This window comes from Pinus tabuliformis, chromosome 5_2 (genome assembly GCF_031772625.1).
Source record: "Pinus tabuliformis cultivar Carrire ecotype Pingquan chromosome 5_2, CPIR1, whole genome shotgun sequence".
NCBI lineage: Eukaryota > Viridiplantae > Streptophyta > Pinopsida > Pinales > Pinaceae > Pinus > Pinus tabuliformis.
Genome location: NC_142306.1, coordinates 597,286,620 through 597,308,244, shown reverse-complemented (window position 1 = coordinate 597,308,244; position 21,625 = coordinate 597,286,620). Strand labels below are relative to the sequence as shown.

General features: G+C 38.1%; 1 pseudogene; it reads right to left on the bottom strand.

The window, feature by feature from the left end:
• Positions 1 to 5,055: 5,055 nt before the first annotated feature.
• LOC149160412 (L-type lectin-domain containing receptor kinase IV.2 pseudogene) overlaps positions 5,056 to 21,625 on the bottom strand; it is a 28,568-nt pseudogene continuing 11,998 nt past the window's right edge.

The window sequence follows — 21,625 nt, the reverse complement described above, 5'->3', positions numbered from 1 at the left end:
AGCTACGAAATCGATCAATTTCAGAGTATCTCATAAAGTGGGAGAACTTATCTGTCGAAGATTCCACATGGGAGGATGAGAATTTTATACAGAAGCATCCAGAACTACTCAAGCGTTGAGTATAACACTTTTTTGAAGGAGAGAGGGAATGTTAGGTCCCTATAATACTAGCGATTCCCCCATTACTATTGTCATTGTATCCCTTATTAATATTTTTGCGCCCTATTGTTATTATTGTGCCCCACAGAATCCCTCTTTTGTTATTTTTGTGCCTTTATATTATTATTGTTAGGCCAGCTTGGTTATATTGTGACCCCTTAGGCTCCTATATATATAAAGGAGGTTTTGTCATTTCAATCATCCAAGAATTGTTCATTTGCGTAATGAAAAGGAGGTTGCCCCCTCGAAGAGGCTGAATTATAACGCATTGATCTATCTTTTCTATTTTTTTGTGAGATAGTTTCATAACAGCGCATAGCGCGAAGATTGTAAATGAGTCATAGGGTTTTCCACCCTCATTTTTGTAATGTAATGTCGGCTTTAGAAATCTACCCATGGTCCGCAGACCATGGGATTGTATAAATACAACGAGGCTCTAAGTTGTAAATAAGTAAGAGAAGTGTAAGAAATAGAGATGAATAATTGAATCTTATCGAAGTATAGGGTCGAGTGTTATGTCATAGAGTACGAGAAGGCTCAGCAGTTGAGTGCGTAGAAGCCTAGTAGTCCGTAGCTGATTGCACGGTCCCTAACAGTTGAGTTCGTAGGGCGAGTTGAGTTTGTAACCTTTGGAGAAGTAATAAAGAGAAGTGTCGTATCATTTATGTGTATCTTTTCCTGTTTTATGCATTGAGTCTATTGGGTATGAATTACACTTGTACTGTTTATATGTGCAAACTTATATGATTATGTTAACTAAGATAATATAAGACAAATGGTCTGTTACGCGAATTTAACTAACAAGTATAAGAAGATAAGTAAGATCTGTTGTGTAACTTGGGGAATTAGTGCATATCACTACCTTAGCAGCGTGAAAGCATCCCAGTCCCTAGTTAGGGCTACACCAAGGTGATTATAATAGATTGTGAAGGCCTTGCAAGCCAAGGCAGTGCGCGAAGTAACCTACGTGAAGGTATTCACAGTTGGACTAAACCAACCCCTCAGACATCTCAAGGGTGCGAAAACTTGGTTCCATCATCCCCCCGATACTGCGTCAGGTGAGACCTTAGTCCGTGCTCTGTGGGATGTTGCCGAAAGGGTCAGTAGTACAGGGATTCGTTTGGCTAATTAACTCCGAACCTGGGTCAGGCATCCTCAAGCCAATACAAAAATTTTGGAGATGTTTAAGATGCAAAACAGCAATCCCACACCAACTCCAATTGTCATGGGGTTGAGGTTGAGCAAAGAATATTGCAGCAGCAATGTCAATCCAACATTGTACAAAAGCATGATAGGCAGCTTGATGTATTTGATGCCAATAAGCCAGATATAATGTATGCAATGAGTTTGGTGTCAAGGTTCATGGAGACACCCAAGGAAGCACATTGGTAAGCAGCGAAGAGGATTCTAAGGTTTATCAATGGGACAAAGGAGTATGGTATTCAGTATGTCGCAACAGATGATTTCAGGTTGGTTGGTTACACTGACAGTGATTTGGTTGGAAGTGTCGATGATAGAAAGAGCACATCGGGATATGTTTTTCATTTGGGTTCCGGAACCATTTCATGGGCTTCCAAGAAGCAGCCAATAGTGTCACTGTCAACAGCAGAAGCTGAATATGTCGCCGCAACAACAGCAACAAGTCAAGCAGTTTGGATGAGAAGAATGTTGAGGGATCTTCATCACAACTAAGGGGGAACAACAACTGTTTTCTGCGACAACACCTTAGCGATTACATTATCAAAGAATTATGTTTTTCACAAGAGGACCAAGCATATTGATGCTAAATATCATGTTATCAGAGAATTGATTAACGATGATGAAATTGTGTTACTGCAGTACAGGTCACAGGAGCATTTTGCAGATATTTTCACAAAGTCATTAGCACGTGAAAGTATTTTTTTATCTCAGAGACTGTTTGGGAATTGTTAATGGTGATAGTTGTGATTAAGGGGGAGTGTTGGAAATAATAATCCCGGCCACTGTATTAAACACACTAATAAGCACAATGCTTTCCCGGTCAGCTACTACACGGTTGCAATTTTGTTTGCACCCGAAAGGACTGAAGTCAGACAGAAGTCAAGTGCTGAACATTCCACAACAAAGCAAATAAGTTAAGGCACTTAATGAAGTTGGTAAATAAATATGGGCAAACATTCACAAGTTGGTAAATAAATATGGGCAAACATTCACTCCGCAATTGTTGCCCACGCTCCACAACACCTGCAAGTTCAGAAAACCATTTACTATGTAAAATCACCCATGTTGGGTATTAATTATTTTTTCTATCATGTATTAATGTCAAATTTGTATGTTGAGATAAATATCGATGTAAAAGTTATTTGTAACGTTGGGTAAGTTAGAGGGCGAGAGAGGGTGAAAGTCTGCCAGGTAGTGAGGAGAAGATTGTGGAGCAAAATTGTGGAGGAAATATTGCTGGGCGTGTGAAAACTGTTTTACGGAGTTTTACAGACATTTACTCACTGGGGTTACTCCGCAACCCCAGTGATGTGTAAATGGCAGTAAGTTTTACTTGGAGTTGCAGCCTCTATTTATCATGTGAATGTATTTTCTTGTGTTGTAACATATAATATAAAGTGTGGCTTGTTGCATTATGGTACTAATCTTTCACAAGTAGATTTACCACAACCTTTTTTGTTTTACTTTGGTACTTGCGATTTCTTTGTCGCAACATAAGACAACCGAATTTTGAGCTAGACTCCACTCCTTTGCCCCACAAAATTTTCTAACAATTTTTGGAAAATAAAAAGTTTCATTGGGAAATAAAAAGTTTCATAGATTCTTCTTCATGCTTTGATGTGATTTCATTAATGGATATCAAATCATTCGAAACTCAAAATATAACCAATGAAGAAGCATCTTTTAATATTTTGTACATATAACAATAATTCTTTTGTAGCTAACTTCTAATATGCTAAGTTAACTATGAGTATTTAACAATCATGTGGATACACAAAAACTATTTAATCGGCAATGTTTTCGTATTTCAAAAATCTTGAATGGATGAAAATTTGTTAAATTTAGAATTTCATTACCATAGATACCTACATACATATATCCATTCCATATGTAAAAAGATCCACAATGAATCTAAATGACAACCAAGCCAATTTTTCTTCTCTTTGAAATGTTCTAAAGTCTTGTTTTAAATTACTCAATTATTATTATAAAATGAATATATTAATTCAAGATATTATTATATTTATATATATATATTTATATATATATATATATATTCAAAAAAACCCTAGTCCAAGCTCACTCTTTTCTCGCACAAAGAAAGACAAAGAATACATGTAATATGAACCCTATAATTAATTTGTAATAATGTAACATCATAAATACCTAAGTTTATGATTCCTAGGTGTGAGGAGCTCCAATAGAACATGTCATAACACCCATTGCATCAACGCTGGGAGAAGAACAATTTTATTACATGAAGTGAGGTAGGTCATCTCTCAAGAGCCATACATGCCCAGAAAAAAAGAAACGAGACAACTATAAATACTTTAAAATTATGTTTATTGGATATTTTTCAAAATAAAATTTAATAAATGAGAAAATGAAAATATAAAAAATATGGTGTACTGCTCTTTTCCAAGAAACTATTTCAAAGAAGATTCTTTGTTAGGCCATTATAAATATCTTTGCAATAACTTGCATCAATGTGAAACAATTTCACTGGAACCAAATGGATAGCCTTACTGGAAGGCCCTACGTATACATAGTGGAACTGTATAATAAATTGGACTACATGTCATGGATGATATAATCCTATCTTCGAGCTAAGGTGGCTTAAGAGTCAAGGGGTTTAAATTTAAATAATTAACTGGGAGTTGGTGAACCTATTAATGCCAATTGGCAATTACTCAATCTTGATAAGAGCTATGACCTACCCCAAGAATTCTCCATCGTCAAAATAATTGACATGGAAATAAAAAATGAACTTAACCCATAATTTCCAAAAGGGAACCTCCTAATTGTGGCAAGGACGTTTACCAAATAACATAAAGCATTGATCCATCTAGTTGTTTCTTCATGTTGGGAGTGTCCCCTAGTCCACAGAAACTATACTTTTTCCTCGAATCAGGGGATTGGTTGGCTCGAAAGTCAATGAATAGCTCAACAATATTCTCTTTACCAATATTAGTTTTTTCACCTTTCTTACTAATGTTAGTTTAGTAGTACTCCCTCATCCTAGCCATAATTGAAGATGGGCATGGCTAACAAAAACAATGATGATGTCAAATGAAGTGGTTAATGGAATATAAAATGACTCTCTTGTGTCCTAAAGTCCCCAATTAAATTTTAAAATTCATTTAAACATTAATTAATTAATTTCTATAAGTTTTGAATAGAGTTAAGATTTAAATTTTCACAAATATTTTATTTTATAATAACAAGTAAATAATAACAACGTTTTAACCAAATGTACACATTTATAAAATTAAATAATAACAACGTTTTAACAAAATATACATAGAAATAATATTTAAAATCAAATATACATGAAAATGAAAATGAAAAATTCTAAGTGATAATGATGATGTCATCTAGCATTTATGTGATTATGATGATGTTGTCGAGGCATTACTTTTATTGTAGAATTTTTGGGATATATGATAAGAAAAAATCATGAATTTTGAATTTAATTGATAAGCATGTACATATTAATAGAGGAGAAATCACCATAAATCAATGGAGGAATGAAAGGGAAAAAAGTTAATAATTTTTCAATATGCATGTTTTTAAAGTAATTAAATGTTTATGTTATAATGAAAAAGGAAACCTTGAAACAATCTTTAAACGCCCAAATCACCATAAATCAATGGAGGAATGAAAGGGAAAAAAGTTAATAATTTTTCAATATGCATGTTTTTAAAGTAATTAAATGTTTATGTTATAATGAAAAAGGAAACCTTGAAACAATCTTTAAACGCCCACTCTACTATACACTGTATTCTGCAGATTGTCCCAACATTTATAGTAATAAACGTAAAACAATAATATATCCCACGCCTTTCTCTGAAATTGTGTAGAATAATTCTGTAGACCGCAGAATATAGTATTCAACCTTCGGAACATTTTGCAATTTGAATTAGCGGAGGCAGGATCGAGCCCATTCTTTTTGACCGCCTTTATTTCTTAGTAATATAACGGTGAAAGACCAGCTGTGGGTTAAGAACCCATAAAACTGACGTTTAACGAAGATATGCAGATGTCCGGAAGAGGAGCTTCGCCTTCCAGTATTTGGCAGGCATGGCGCATGCGCAGCCTTTTATCCGGCTCTGGGTGACAGCACAACAACCCCAATTTTAGCACCTTCTCCATCTCGCCCACATCATATCCGTCCTTCCCCAGCTTTGGATCCGATGCCTCCAGCAGCCTGTCCTCGCTGTACAGCTCCCATGCCCACTCCACTAAAATCGTTTGCTCGGCGTCCTTCGACAGATCCACGGGCCTCCTTCCGCATGCCACTTCCAACAGCAGAACCCCAAAACTGAATACATCCGAGCTGGGAGTGGCCTTCCCCGTGTATATGAGTTCCGGCGCTATGTACCCCAATGTTCCGACCACATGAGTCGTCCGAGGATTCTCGCTCTGATCATGCAGTCGAGCGAGGCCAAAATCTCCTAGCCGCCCGTTGAGCTCGGAATCCAGAAGTACGTTGCTTGCCTTGATGTCTCTGTGGATGACCGTTTTCTCCCATCCCTCGTGCAGATACAGCAGTCCCGCCGCCACGCCTTTCAGGATCGCGTATCGCCGAGACCACGGCAGGACTAGGGTTGGGTTTCCGAATATCAGATTATCCAAGCTGCCGTTAGGCATATAGTCGTAAACTATGAATAAGTGTTTTTCCCTCCGGCACCAGCCCCGGAGATGGACCAGATTCCGGTGCTGTAGACGCCCCATGCTCGAGATCTCTGCGACGAACCCTTTCATTCCCTCCGTGAACTCCTTCGTTATGCACTTCACTGCGACCTCTTGGCCGCTGCTCGGGAGGACGCCCTTGTAAACTTTGCCAAAACCCCCTTGTCCCAAAATGTTATCACCACGGAATCTGCTGGTGGCCATGCTGAGCTCCTTGTAAGGGAATCTATGGGGCCAGTACTCTTCCTCCCATTCTTCGATCGTTTCCCTGTTTTTCGCTCTTTTGAGAAACCAGACCGCCCAAATCCCAAGCGTGAAGAGAACCAAGGTGGCCACGGTGACGCCGGCTATGAATCCCGGGTCCAGATGTTTGGAATACATGTTAGCAAGTGAAGGGAGACGCGACACATTGACGGGCGGCGCCGTCCCTTCGTTGGTGAAGCTCCACGCCATAACGTAATGGTCTTCCACTAACATCCCTGTGGATGCTGAAAATCCAACAAACATCTTCTCTTTCAGAACACTGTGCAGATCAATTTTCATAGATATCAATGGCCTGTGCGGTCTCGGCAAGCCGGCTAACGTGATGGTAATGTTGAGGCGGCGTTGAGGATGATTGTAATCGATCCAGGCCTGTATGTTCTGTCCACTCTTGAGGCTCAGTCCATGGAAGCTGTCCACCCCATCCCAATAACCGGCACGCACGGTCTGCTCCGAGATGAGGCTGTTGACGTCTACACCCACGTGGTTGTCGTCGGGATCATTGAATTCCGGATTCTTGGTCGTATCGAACTCCACTGCAAATAAGTGATTGTATGGCCGCCCGTTGCTGGTGAGGTCTAACAAGCCCAAATACTGGGACGCAATAGCGCGAATGGGGTAACTGTGGGGCATCATGATGAACGCTAGTCCATGTCCTCCGTCGTTAGAGGGAGGATGCACAATGGAAAAAACGAAGGTAGTGCTAAAGGAGAAACAAGTCTCGTTGCTTTTCATCTGCACGGGAATTGAATAGAGCGCGCGGCCGATCATATAATGCGATTGCTTTGTGAGAGCAAGCACGGATTTGGAGCCGATGACAGAAGCCTCCTCTTCCAAGATCAGGTGGGTTCCGTTAAATCCGTCGAAGATGAAAGTGGTGGGTGGATGATCCGCATCGACCTGTACAGGAATAAGTGGTAAGAAGAGAGAGGTGCAGGCTATCAGGAGGATTCTGCGCCATGGTATTATCATCATTAGTCGTTTCTTTGGGCGGAGCGAAATTCCCCAAAATTCCTTCCGGGAAGAATAAATAGATATGGATATTAATACTTTTTTTATAAAGAAAAACACTGATATTCAATACATTGAAAACCAGTACATGGTCTAATATAGTCCATAATTGTTACCATCAGCCATAAGCTGTATCTACAGACTTAATGAACTAACATCACAGATATAACCATAGCCATTCTAAAGTCCACGGTAGATAGTTGCATCCCAATACAATGACCTGACCTCTCAACCAACATAAACGGTTGCTACAGAAAACTATCAATAGAAATATTAGCCAAATGGTATGGAGCCATCCTCCATCCTGGTACCATTTCCAAAGAACTGGAAATGCAAGAGCCCAGAAATGATGGATATTAATATATACTCAAATGATGGATATTAATACATACTCAAGTGATCTATAGCCACAAAACATATATCAAATAAATGAAACAGAATGAAGTGTTGGGTGCAGTTATCTTCCAAAGATTTGCTAGCCCTAAAAGCACCCTTCGAAAATCCTGGCAAGAGCATTGAAGGACTACGTTTCTTATTGTAAAAAATTTATAACTTATGACCACGAACGAAAGAGGAATAACAGGGAAATTACCGACGAGATAAGAATAACAGGGAAATGACTGACGAGATAAGACGTCGTATTGAGAAAGGAGGGAGGAATAAGACAGGAATAACACAGGAATGAGGAATAATGCCGAATTTTTGGAACCGTTAAAATAGCCGCTTCATAATTACAAACACAGGAGAGAAATTGCAATTAATAAATGTGAGAGTGACATTAACATCTTAGTTGTAATTTGGATTACTTCTCATCTCAAAATTATGGCATCTTCCGACCCGTGATTTCATCCATGTTACTGGAGTGACGCTAGATAAACTCGGTGGTAAATAACGTGTTCAAAGAATTCTGGCTTCATTAAAAATGAGTTGGCAACTAATTGACTAGAGAAGTGAGATGAATTTATTTTTTATTTTTTTTCCGAAGGTGGCAAAATCTATCAAACTCAGGTGTCAAACCAACAGTGAGGACAGTCATCTCTGGCTGCTATCCGTGAATGTCGGTTTGACTCATCACTGTTATCAAGGAAAACCATGCCACCTGTAATAACCCACTGGTGGTCCGTAAGGGAGCAGGCTTTCACTCCTGCCAGATGCCTCTGGGTCTTGGGCCGTTAACCTGTTTCCTTACGTCCGAGGAAGACGAGCTCTTAGCCAAACAGAAGCAGTTTTACGGCATACTCCAGGCCGAGATATGAATTTATTCTACACCGGTAAAAAAATAAAATTATAATTTTATTTTAAAATTTTAATATAAAAATATAACATATAAATAATATATATATATACATATATATATATACATAATATGAATTATAAAGATTTATTTTCAATTTATTAGATTTGGCCAGTAGAATATATTTAAAATTACTTTTATAATTAAAGATGAAGATGGGAATTATCAAATGTGGTTAACGTTTTTTATATTTTATTATCAACTTGAATATATTTATTATGTTTTTCTTTGGATTTAGTGACTATTATAGATTCATTTCCTTGATTTTGGTTTCTTGTGTTCTCTCCCCTTAGCTTTATTCATTTCTTTGTGTTTCTCTTTTCCTTTTTATATTTTATATATTATATTTTTATGGATTTTAATTTATTTTATAATCTTTTTTTAATTTAGGAATTAATAATTTAGTAAATCTTCTTATTTATTAATCTTTGTAATAAGAATAAGTTTCCCTTATTTTGATAATAATTCTTAGACTCAATTTATTCCATCCCTATATATATAAATTAATTTCTACTAATTTTTAGTCAAGTAAAAAGTTAGTTTGGAATGTAGGATTTTAATTTATATATATTTAATTATTTAAATTATAATTAAAAGATTAATTTTTTAGTTAAGTTAAAAAAAAATCAAATTTTATGTAAGGAAAAGAAAAGATAATATTAATATTTATTTATATACATTTCACTTAATTATTTAAATTATGATCAAATTATTTTTTCACCTATTTTTTACCCAATCAAAAGTAAGTGTTTCTTTATAGCCAAAGGATCTCTTTCTTTGTGATTCTTCATCTTACGATAAACACGTCGACAAATATTCCTTGATGTGATGTGATTATTACCTATTTTTTTCTTTTGTAAATATTGATCACACAAACCTAAACTCGATTAGAAATATATTATTTTATAAATAATAAAAATATGTAATTAATATCTTTTTGTCTTTACTATCAACTTATTATTTTATAACTAATAGAAATATAAGACAATATAGACTCATTAATAAAATATTTGTTTTTCAAGAAAATATACTTAAATACTACAATTATTCTATTCTCTTGTAGGGAAGCCTAGGGATGGATAGTCTCTCCAGCAGCAGGAAATACTACAAACAATCTATATATAAAATAGAAATATATATGTTTTATTTTTTATTATTTTTTTAAATATCTAATTCTTATTTTCTATAATACAATAAATATAAATATAGTTTTGAAGTTGTATTATTTTTTATTTTTAATAAAAATTAATTTTTTTGTTTTTTAGTAATCATAATATAATAGAATTTTTATCAATAATAATTTTAAGAAAATTCTTATTGAGTTTGTGTTTTTTGTCAGTCAAAAATATTTTATTATTTGTTTAAAAAATTACATTTAATTTGTTATTTCTTTCTTGTGCTCCTTGTTTCATTATGATCGGAACGTGAAAACAAAAAACCAAAGTGTCATACACTACATCCAGAACTCAAGTCATAAACATAGATACACCAGAAAAATTCGGGAATACAAACAAAACAAATCATCATCAGAAATTTCCTGGAGGTGTCAGGCCTTGCCCGACATTTGGAGGGTCTAGGGGTCAAATTCCATCATGAGCATGGTGTTCCAAGCGATCGATGCTTTCGTCAATTTGGTCCAACTGCTCCATCGTGCGTCATTGGTTGCGCCAGATAGAATCCATCCTATCCATCATCACCCATTGGTTGTATTAGATGTCATTCAAAAATGTGATCAACTCATTTCTATCTTCGTGTCATTGTTGCCTCATCTCTCCCAAGTATACCATGACCAGCTAGAGCTAACTAGTTATTGATTCCAAGGAGGGCGAGGCGGTTGCTAGCCCAAGCACTGGTCCAAATTCTTGGGCCATTTCTCCATCAAACGCACCACTGTATCCACCCCTACCATGCTCAACCACTACTCTACCAACCTGGGACGACATATCACACCGAGGAGCTCTGCCACGCCTACCCTAAGCCCTTTGGTGAATCATTTTACATTCTTGATTAAACCAAGTAAACACCCACCAATTCCCACAGTGTCTCCTTTTCCTAGCCCTTGTCCACTTCATGCAAGAACAAATAGCAAAGATCGGTGTGCGGAGACGCCCCACCAAATGGAGCGAGACTAAGAAAAACTAGAAAATTCCACAAGGTACCAAGTTGCAACATTCAAACAATGCAGAATTAAAAATCCACCCACTACCAACTCTCCTAGTATCCACCAAAACCAAAGTACCCCTCTTGGCCAAAATCCTACACCTTGCAAGAAAGTTGAACACAAAATCTCCTCCAGGCTAGAACTCCCCAAAATTCACTAAGAGAAACCAACCAAGCTATATATATACACTACCGAACTGATTAGAGACCGTTGCAGGCCAAAGAAGGCGAATTGAAGGGACAAATATTACCATCTCGTCAGGAAATTTGCTTCAAGCATCGAGGCCTCCCTCAACTAAGTAGCATTCTAATTACACCTCCATACCCTGCGACTGTTGACTGTGTGAAAATTGGTTGGGTTTCCCAAGCCCTAAACCCAACAATTCACACTCTCACTCTCAACCAGACCTCTGACCCTTGCACTAGGACTAACTTCACTGCAAAACAACCATGAAGTAAGGGGCATGCACAATCAACTAGCCTATGCATACTCCTCAACATTATCACCACCCTCCTCAGCTCCCATAACTACTATGAAACTCTGGCTCCAACTGCTTACATACATCCTTATTGTAATGCCCCTAATAATAATAAATAAAATAAATAATAAATAAGAAAGAAAGGATAATAATATTAAATAAATAATAAATAATGAAAAAATATAATAATAGTAAATAAATAAAATAATAAATAATGAAAGTTGTAAATAGATATATATAAATGTAAATTATAAAAATAATAAAACTTAGCAAGGTTAACAATGAGCCTAGATCCATCCTAACATCGGATCTATAAAATCTCTCGAGGTGCAAACCTATTTTTTGAGTGCACCTCGAGACATTTGATCCCTCTCAGCACTTGATAGATCCGGTGTTAAGATGGATCTAGGCTAGTTTCAGTGGTGTGTGGTCATACAAAATTTGCTAAACATCTAATTATTTTGATAATTTTAAATGTGCTAAATATGTCTAAGATTAATTTGGTCAATTTAATTTAAAATTTTCTTGGTTACCTCAACAAAGTGATATGTCTAAGATTAAATGGTCAATTTAGTTTAAAATTTTCTTAGTTACCTCAGTTTGTTGAGATGAGAGAAACTGTTAGTAACTTAATGATGAAAAATGATGAAATACAAATTTTGAGTGCATAGCGTCAATGTAACAATTTTGATAGATAGAAAATGTGAATGCTAAGAATATAGTCAATTACAAACAATCTTCATTGCAATCAATCTGAAACTATTTTTTCCCATTTTCCCATATCGATCATATGAAAAGAGTAGATGGAATCATAGACCATCCAAATATTTAACTTGAGCTACTGTAGTAAACAACATACCTTTTCTCTGTTATTAATAGTAGTTTTCTCCAAAGTCAATCATTATGACTTATGGAGTGTTAAACCCCAAATAATTTTCAATGGTAGTTATTTTCTATTACCGTGTTTGAATGCAAAGTAATTAACAATGTTGAATGATGGAAAATATGAATAATAAGAATGTACCCAATTATAAATTCAAGTAAGAAAACATTTTATTTAGGATGAAAATTCAAGTATTGTATGTATGGTTGAGCAGTTTTTATGTGCTTACACTGAGACAGAGTGTGTATGTCTTGGGGGTGAGAAGGAGAGACAAGGGGAGATAGAGATATAGATGGGGGGAGAGGTAAGAAGAGAGAGGCAAAGATAGGGAGGGAGGAAGAGATGGATAAGCAGAGAGAAATGTTAGAGACCGAGAGAGGGGAAGAGAGAGAGGGAGGGGAAAGTGAGGGACGGAGGGAGAGAGAGATAGATATATATGGAGAGAGAGTTTATATGTTTAGGGTTTGAGATAGAGAGATAGAGAAATCAATGCACACTATTAATCTAATTACTTTGAAATTAATGTACACCATACATCTTGTTGCATCAAATCAAAAATCAACATCTACACTAAAATCAATGCATCTAGTGCAAACAATCAAATAGGATTAGAAATCAACATCTAAACTGAAATAAATGCATCTAGTGCAAGAAATCAAATATGATTACAAATCAATATCTACACTAAAGTCAATGCATATAATGCAAGCAGTCAAGTATGAGTAGAAATCAACATCTACGTTGAAATCAATGCATCTAGTGTAAGGTATTAAATATGATTAGAAATCAACATCTACACTGAAATCAATGCATCTAGTGAAAGTAGTCAAATAGGATTAGAAATCAATATCTACACTGAAACCAATGCATCATGTGCAAGCAATCAAATAGGAGTAGAAATCAACATCGGTACTAAAATCAATGCATCTAGTGTAATGATCCAGGTGGATATTGGTGGCCACTTGCCAAATCCACTTGGACCCCAACCATTGTTTCTTTCAGCTTTTTAGTTTCCTGAATTGTAGCCCAGTTTACTATTTTTAGCAGTTTTTTGGGTCCTGAACTTTCGGAGCCATTTTGAGGCCCTAAACGACGTTTTTTGGGATAGATCTTTCTAACAAGATATTGTGCGCATCAAATGGAGATCGTATGCCAAAGTTACAACCCCAGGAAGTTGATGTACCAATTTGCCCAAACAGGGCCCACAATTTGGCGTTTCATCTTCTAGGGTTAGGTTTTGGAATGCTAAGGGATTTCCATTGTTTCTCAACAATAAATAGGCCTTCGAGCCTCATTGTAACATAGTTCAGAGGCATGTAACCACTGCATCTATTCTCAGAGATAAGCTACCATCACCCTAGCTGGTTTACTTCCAACTCTATTTGTAAGCATATTTCAGTATTTTAAATTAATGAAATGAAGAATTATTTCTGCTGCATCTCTATGTTTATGGTTATCTCTGTAATTTGTTGTGTTCCTGTTTAAATCCGGATTAGTGGTATCGGAGCGGTCTGCTTTTTCTCTGTTTTTCTTTGCATGTCCCCAACTAGGTCGGGATATAAGGAGTTAGGGCTTGAACTGGTCGAACCTTTGCAAGACCAGCCTCGTAAATCTCGATGGCCTCCCATGGTAGATGAAAATAAAGACGAGGGGGTAGGAGATCCTATCAAAATCTTGCTCGAAGAAGCCCTTTAGCGACAAAGGAACGCGATGATGGATAACTTCGCCTAGATCCTTCAACGGCTACATAGGGGCAATGCATCGGCTTCCAACAGTGACTCTGGAAACGCCACACCATTTAAGGTACAAGTTAATTTTGAAATCCCCATATTTGAGGGTCAAATAGACACAAATGCCATCGATAAATGGTTAAATCTGCTAGAGGGTTATTTTTCTGTTCATGATTTTTCCAGTCGAGAAAAGATTATTTTCACTCTTCTCAAAGTAGCCCCCCACATCAAGGACTAGTGGGAAACTTACTGTGAGCAGAAGGATGAAAGTACAAGCTCACTATTTTTAGCCGCACCCACTTGGGATTCCTTCCAAGAGGCCATCAAGGGGCAGTACTACCCTATCGGAAACTATGAGGATCAATACATAAAATGGACCACGCTGCGACAGGGAAGGGACCAAGACGTGCCGGAGTTTACCAATATTTTCCATACCCTTCGTCCAAATTTGGGTATCAAGGATTTGGAGCAGCATTTGATACTTAAATACCACGGTTGCTTGCACAAGTACATCCAGGAAGAAATAGAATTCCTGAACATCCCCTCGCTCAGCACGGCATACCGATATGCCCTCAAGGTCGAACAAAATTTTAAACAGAAGAAGCGAGACTTTGGATCTATGAATCCGAAGCAATGGAAAGGTGCCCCCAAACCGTAGAACAAAGGACAAAGCCAAGTCGGGGCAGCCCAAGAAAACCTGCCAAAGCTACAAGCAAAGAACAGTGCCGTGAAGCCGAAAAAGGACACAGGAAAGTGGTGTGAGTTCCACAAGAGCTCTTCTCACAACACAAGTGAGTGTCAGGCCAAACAGTCACTGGTGGCCGAGCTAAAGGTTTCAGAATCAGATGCATGTTTTGACTCTGAGTCAGAACCCGACAAGGGGAATGACAAAGGGAAGAAGATTATCGATGCGGAGCCCAACGCCACGTTGCCACCATGAAGATCCAGAAGGAGGAACCTGAAGATCCAGAGGAGGAGGAGCGTCTCTTCCACTCCCAGATGTGGGTAAAGGGCTCCCCCCTACAGTTTATTGTCGACAGTGGGAGCCAAAAGAACCTCATTTCGGTAGAGGTCATGAAGCGGCTGGGCTTACCAACCACAGCACATCCACAACCGTACACCATCGGGTGGCTTCATCGAGGATGGGATCTTCACGTGAGCTGGCAGTGTCACCTTCGATACAACATCAATCCCTTCACGGATGAGGTATTGTGTGACATTTCTCCCCTTGAAGTTTGTGATGTATTATTAGGACAACCTTACTTGTGGAAGCAACATGCTATGTATGAATCAAGGCCTCGTGTTGTTATTGTTACTTTTGGAATAGGATACCAGAGGTAGCACTGCCTACCACCATCTCTTTGATTACTGCAAAACAATGCAGTAAGCTTGTTTCCAAAACTGGGAAATTTGTTTTCCTGATGATACGCCCTCAAGGAATGAAGAAGAGGGTGGCCACAACCTCCATACGGTGTCCCTCCGCATGACAACTGTAGATGGAAAGGGTCGTGGAGGAGTATGAGGATATCTTCACCTCCCTCGTAGGGGTTCCTCTACACTGTCAGGTCAAGCACTCCATCGATCTAACCCTAGGTGCGCTGCTGCCCAATGGACCAATCTATCAGTACTCTGTTTTGGAGAATGATGAAATCAAGAGGCAGATTCAGGAGCTGCTACAGAAAGGTCACATCCGTCCAAGTTCATCACCTTGTGGGAGCCCGATTGTGTTGGTATAGAAGAAGGATGGGACTTGGAGACTCTGTATTGACTATCGGGCGCTGAACAAGATCACTGTCCGTAATAGGTACCCGATCCCACATATTGATGACCTCTTGGACCAACTAAAGGGGGAAAAATATTTCAGCAAGATCGATTTGAAGTCAGAATATCACCGGGTACCAATCGAACCCTCTAATGTGTGGAAGACTGCCTTCAAAGCCAAGGAGGGCCTTTTCAAATCATTGGTTATGCCTTTCGGATTGAAAAATGCTCCTGCATCCTTCATGAGGCTAATGGATGACATCTTATGGCCATTCGCCAACTCATTTGTAGTGGTATACTTGGATGACATCCGGATCTTCAGCCATAGTTAGGAAGAACACCTCCACCACATCCGATAGGTTCTCCAGACATTGCGGAAACACAAGTTATGTGCCAATTTGGAGAAATGCACTTTTGGCATGACCTAGGTTCGGTATCTAGGATACATTATTGATGAACAGGGGGTACATGTGGATCCATCCAAGATCCAAGTCATTCAAGATTGGCCATCTCCAACCACTCTGATAGAGCTTCGCAGCTTTTTAGGTCTTGCCAACTTCTACCGTAGGTTCGTGTTGGGATTTTCTCATATCACTTGGACCTTGAGTCAAGTCACCAAGGGAGGAGCGAAAGCAAAATTCTTTTGGTCTGAATCTCAACAGAAGGCATTCACAAAGTTGAAAGATCGCCTCTACACGGCACCAGTGCTCGCATTACCAGACTTGCAACAACCATTTGAGGTTGATATAGATGCCTCTGACTATGCTATTAGGGCAGTCCTCACTCAACACGGGCATCCAGTGGCATATCACAGTGAGACACTTTCAGACACAGTCCGGAAGTATCCCACTTATGACAAAGAGATGTATTCCATTGTGCAGGGCTATCGACAATGGAAGCATTACATTTTGGAGAAGGAAACGGTCATCCACATAGAACACCAACCCCTGTAGTTCATATAGACCCAAGGGAAATTGTAGAATGATCGCCATCAGAAGTGGCCCACATACCTGCAACAATTCCATTTGAATATCAAGTATAAGAAGGGTAGCACCAATAATGTTGCAGATTGCCTCAGTCAACCACCGATCATGGCGTTAACCACTGTGCTCAACTCTTGTGGGCACGAGACTTCTGATTGGCCACTTCTCTATAAAAGCAACCCAGAATTCGGCCACACATACCAGACACTCTTAGAGGGTTAGCATGTTCCAGATTTTCACCTCCAAGATGCCCTGTTATGCCACCTGGGTCACCTTTGTGTTCCTTCAAGCGAGCGTGCCAAGATGATTTGGGAAGCACACTACAGTCGGGCTGCTAGACATTTTGGGGTCGAGAAAACAGTGGAAGTACTGCAGAAGTATTTCTATTGGCCAAATCTTTGACAGGACGTCGGGAAGTACATCAGATCATGCACTGCCTATACCATTGCCAAACCGACCATCAAGAAGCAAGGCCTCTATACCCCGCTGCCTACCCCTAGTCGACCTTGGGAATCCATCTCCATGGATTACATGTCAGGCCTTCCTTCCACTAAGCATGGAAACGACTGTTTTTGTAGTCATCAACAGGTTCTCGAAGATGGCCATTATGGCTACCCGCAAGAAGAATATCACAGCAGAAGCCACTACTAAACTCTTCTTTCAACGAGTGTGGGTACACTTTGGGATCCCATAGTCTATCACCTCAGATCGGGACAACAGGTTTCTCAGTACATTTTGGTCTAGTCTCTAGTCAATACTCGACACCAAACTCACTAAGTCCACGGCCTTCCATCCTCAAACTGATGGCCAGACAGAGGTCGTCAACAGGATGCCCTATGTTCAACACAGCTACAATCGGGCTCTCCACAGCTCGACTGGCCACAACCCTTTTCAAGTGGGCTTGGGATTCCAGCCACTATGTCCCATTGATGTGGCCATGCCATTTATAGCTACTCACGCAGATTCAACTCATGTCCAGTCCGAAACAGATAAGGCAAACAGCTTCATTGAGCACATCCAACATATTCGCCAGCAAGTCCATGACATTCTGGAGAAATCAAATGCCAAGTACAAGTGGCGACATGATCAACATCGGATGCCACATAAGTTTCAGGTGGGTGACAAAGTCTGGTTGTATTTGCAAAAGGAACGCCTTACCGGAGCCTATCGGAAACTCAGACCACTCCGATATGGTCCTTACACCATTACCAAGGCTGTGAGAGACAATGCATTTGAGCTGAGCATTCCCCCATTCCTTGGCCTGCACCCAGTGTTCAATGTGGACCACCTTCAGCCATACTTTCCACCATTACTAGACACATCCGACTTTGCAGAATAGCTCACACCCACAGAGTTAAATCCATATTGCATGAAAAAAGTTGTAGCTGATCAGATCATGGACACACAGATCAAGAACACTTGCTAGCAGAATATCCAATTGTATCGAGTTGTCAAAGCAAGCCAGTGGCTCACCAGGGACCAAGTTCAACAGAAGTTTCCTCATCTCATGGAGGCACTCAATGCAATGGGGACCATTGCTTCCTAAGGGGGGAGGAATGATCCAGGTGGATATTGGTGGCCACCTGCCAAATCCACTTGGACCCCCACCATTGTTTCTTTCAGATTTTCAATTTCCTTAATTGTAGCCCAGTTTACTATTTCTAGCAATTTTTCGGGTCCTAAACTTCCGGAGCCGTTTTGAGGCCCTAAACAACGTTTTTTGGGAAAATTGGGAGCAACATGGGTCCATGGACCGATGTTTCTCTTCCCAATGTTGTAGTTCTCGGATAGATCTTTCTAACGAGATATTGTGCACGTCAAATAAAGATCGTATGCCAAAGTTATGACCCCGGGAAGTTGATGTACCAATTTACCCAAACGGGGCCCACAGTTTGGTGTTTCATCTTCTAGGGTTAGGTTTTGGAATGTTAAGGGCTTTCCATTCTTTCTCAACAATAAATAGGCCTTCGAGCCTCATTGTAACACAGTTCAGAGGCATGTAGCCGCTACATCTCTTCTCAAAGATAAGCTACCATTGCCCTAGATGGTTTACTTCCAACTCTGTTTGTAAGCATATTTCAGTATTTTACATTAATGAAATGAAGTATTATTTCCGCTGCATCTCTATGTTTATGATTATCTCTATAATTTGTTGCATTCCTATTTAAATACGGATTATGTAAGGTAATAAATAGAATTATAAATTGACATCTACACTAAAATCAATGCATATAGTGCATGTGATCAAATAGGATTATAAATCAAGAACTACATTGAAATCAATACATCCATTTTAGTGAAAATCTAAAATAATCATGACTTTCTAGATCTAACTTCTATGTCTATATTTGTCACTGTGAGACTCTTTCTTCCTCCCTCTCTCTCCACCTTCCATTTTGTGTCTATCTCCCTCCTCCTCTCCTTCTCTCTCTTCCCCTTCCTCTCTCCCCCACCTCACTCTATCTGCCTCTCCCTAACTTTCTCTATCTTTCTCTTCTTTCCTCTCTCCCCTTGTCATCTATATTTATACCTCCCTCTATCTCTCCTTATTTGTCTCTCTATCTCAACCCCCTAAACATATGCCACGCTCTCTCTCCCCTCCCCCATATCTATTTATATCTCCCTCTTCCTTTCCCTCTCTATCTCTTCCCCTTCTCTCTCTCTCTCTCTCTCTCTCTCTCTCTCTCTCTCTCTCTCTCTCTCTCTCTCTCTCTCACATTGACTCTCCATCTATCCCTTGCCACTCCCTCTCCACCTTTCTCTCTCTATGTATTTCTTCCCCTTCCAACTCCATCTTTCTCTCCCCCTCTCTCTCCTCTCTCTCAAGTCATCTTTCTTTTTCCTTCCTCTCTCTCCCCTTCTCTCCCACCTCCATCTATCTCTGCCCCCATCATACACACACTCTCTCTCCACCCTCCAACTCTGTCACTATCTCCCTCCCTCTCTCCTTATCTCTCTCCCCCCTCCATATATATGTCCCCCTATCTCTCTCTTCCCCTTCTTTCCCTATCTTTATCCTCTCCTTTTCTCTCTCTTCCCTCGTCTCCTCTCTCCCTCATTCCATCGTCATCTATCCCTTGTCACTCCCTCTCTTTCCCCCTCCAAATCCATCTCTCTCCCTCCCTCTCTCCCCCTCCTCTCTCTCTTCATTTCTCTCTCTCACTGTGTCTCTCACCTCTATGTCTCTCTCCCACACTCTATTCCCCCTTCCATATCACTCTCTTTCTTAAATCTGATACCATTGTATTGTATTTAAGAAAGTATTTAAATAATAAGAAAACATAATTGGTTGTAAAATATTAAACCTATATTTTGGATCAATCATGTTAAAGAAAATACAATAATAAAAATATTAAAAGAATCACCCACTATATTTCCTCTATCATTGTTAATCACTTTTCTTTCTCACTTCACTTGGATCCTTGGTTAAGATGCATCCATCCTAGTTCTTTATAATATTATTTATATTATATAAATTTCACATATGTATATATAAAAGTATTCTCATTTTTTAATTTATTAAAACCTCCATTTAATCTCTATGAAAATATTGTTAGTAGTCGTGAGGATGGAGGGTTTAGATATACCTCAGAAGAAATTATAACATTTTTTCTCTTAGAGTTAATTAAAAAATGTTATAAAATTAAATTAGAATAAAATATTTGTAAAATATTTTTATTTTGAAATAAGTTATTGTTTTTGGGCATGTAGTATTGATAAGCCATGGTCTTGGCCCATGGTATTTTAACAATTAAAAGGCTAGATCTATGGTAAATATTCATGATTAAAAATCTTGTAATATGGTAAATATTAAGTTTTTATCCGCTTATTAATTAAATTTATAGATGGAACACATTTATATTAAGTGTTACAAATATATTGATTACATAAAATCTAATATTACAATATTATATGTTACCCAATATTTATAACCACCCCCACCTAATAAATAGTGGCCAGAGGTGGGGAGAAATACTAATTAAAATGTAATATTATTAAATTTTACCTAATATTTAAGGTCAGGGCCCACCCTAAATATTACATTCTACTCAATATTTCCCCTCACTCCTAATTTTATTGACCACCTTCCTACTATCGAAAACCCTCAATGCAACGAAATATAAATTTACCTGATTTTTATTAAACAGAAATCACATAACTGATATAAATTTACTGGGTTATTATTATTACAGAAACCACACAACGGAAAACCTAAATGCCAGGAAATTTACCTTTTTATTATTACAAGATATGCCCAATTGAATCCTTTGCTTCCTTTATCTAATTTTCTTTGTTATTCAATGAATAAGCTTATCACACAACTGAAAACTTGAACGCCACGAAATATAAATTTACTAGGTTTTTATTATTACAGAAACCACACAACGGAAAACCTAAAGGAAATTTACCTTGTTATTATTACAGGATATGCCCAATTGAATCCTCCGCTTCCTTTATCTAATTTTCTTGGTTATTCAATGAATAAGCTAATCGATATCTTTTCAAATTGTATATATATCGGTTTCAAAGTTGAGTTTGTTAATATTAGTCGACACATTTTTTTGTTTTAATTTCTTTTTTTTAAGTAACGTTACACATATCTTCAGCATATATCTATATATGTATATGTATATGTATATATATATATATATATATATATATATATATATATATATATATATATATATATATATATATATATATATATATATATATATATATTGTTGTTTTTAATGTAAAGTTATGTTACGTGACAACATCTCCCTCATATTTTTTAATATAACGTTACATAACGTGACAACATCTTCCTCATATATTGCGTTGTAGAGTGCCTCTCGGCGCAAAAAGTGAAAATGAATCAAATAAGAAAGAGTTAAATTAACAAAAATAATGAATTAAGTAAAACTTAAAACAAAGAAATAAAAATTGCATGTTGACACATGGATTGTGTGCATGCAGATCCCTTTCCAATTCCCTTTTCATTTTTGGAACAATTGGTTCTATTTAATGGA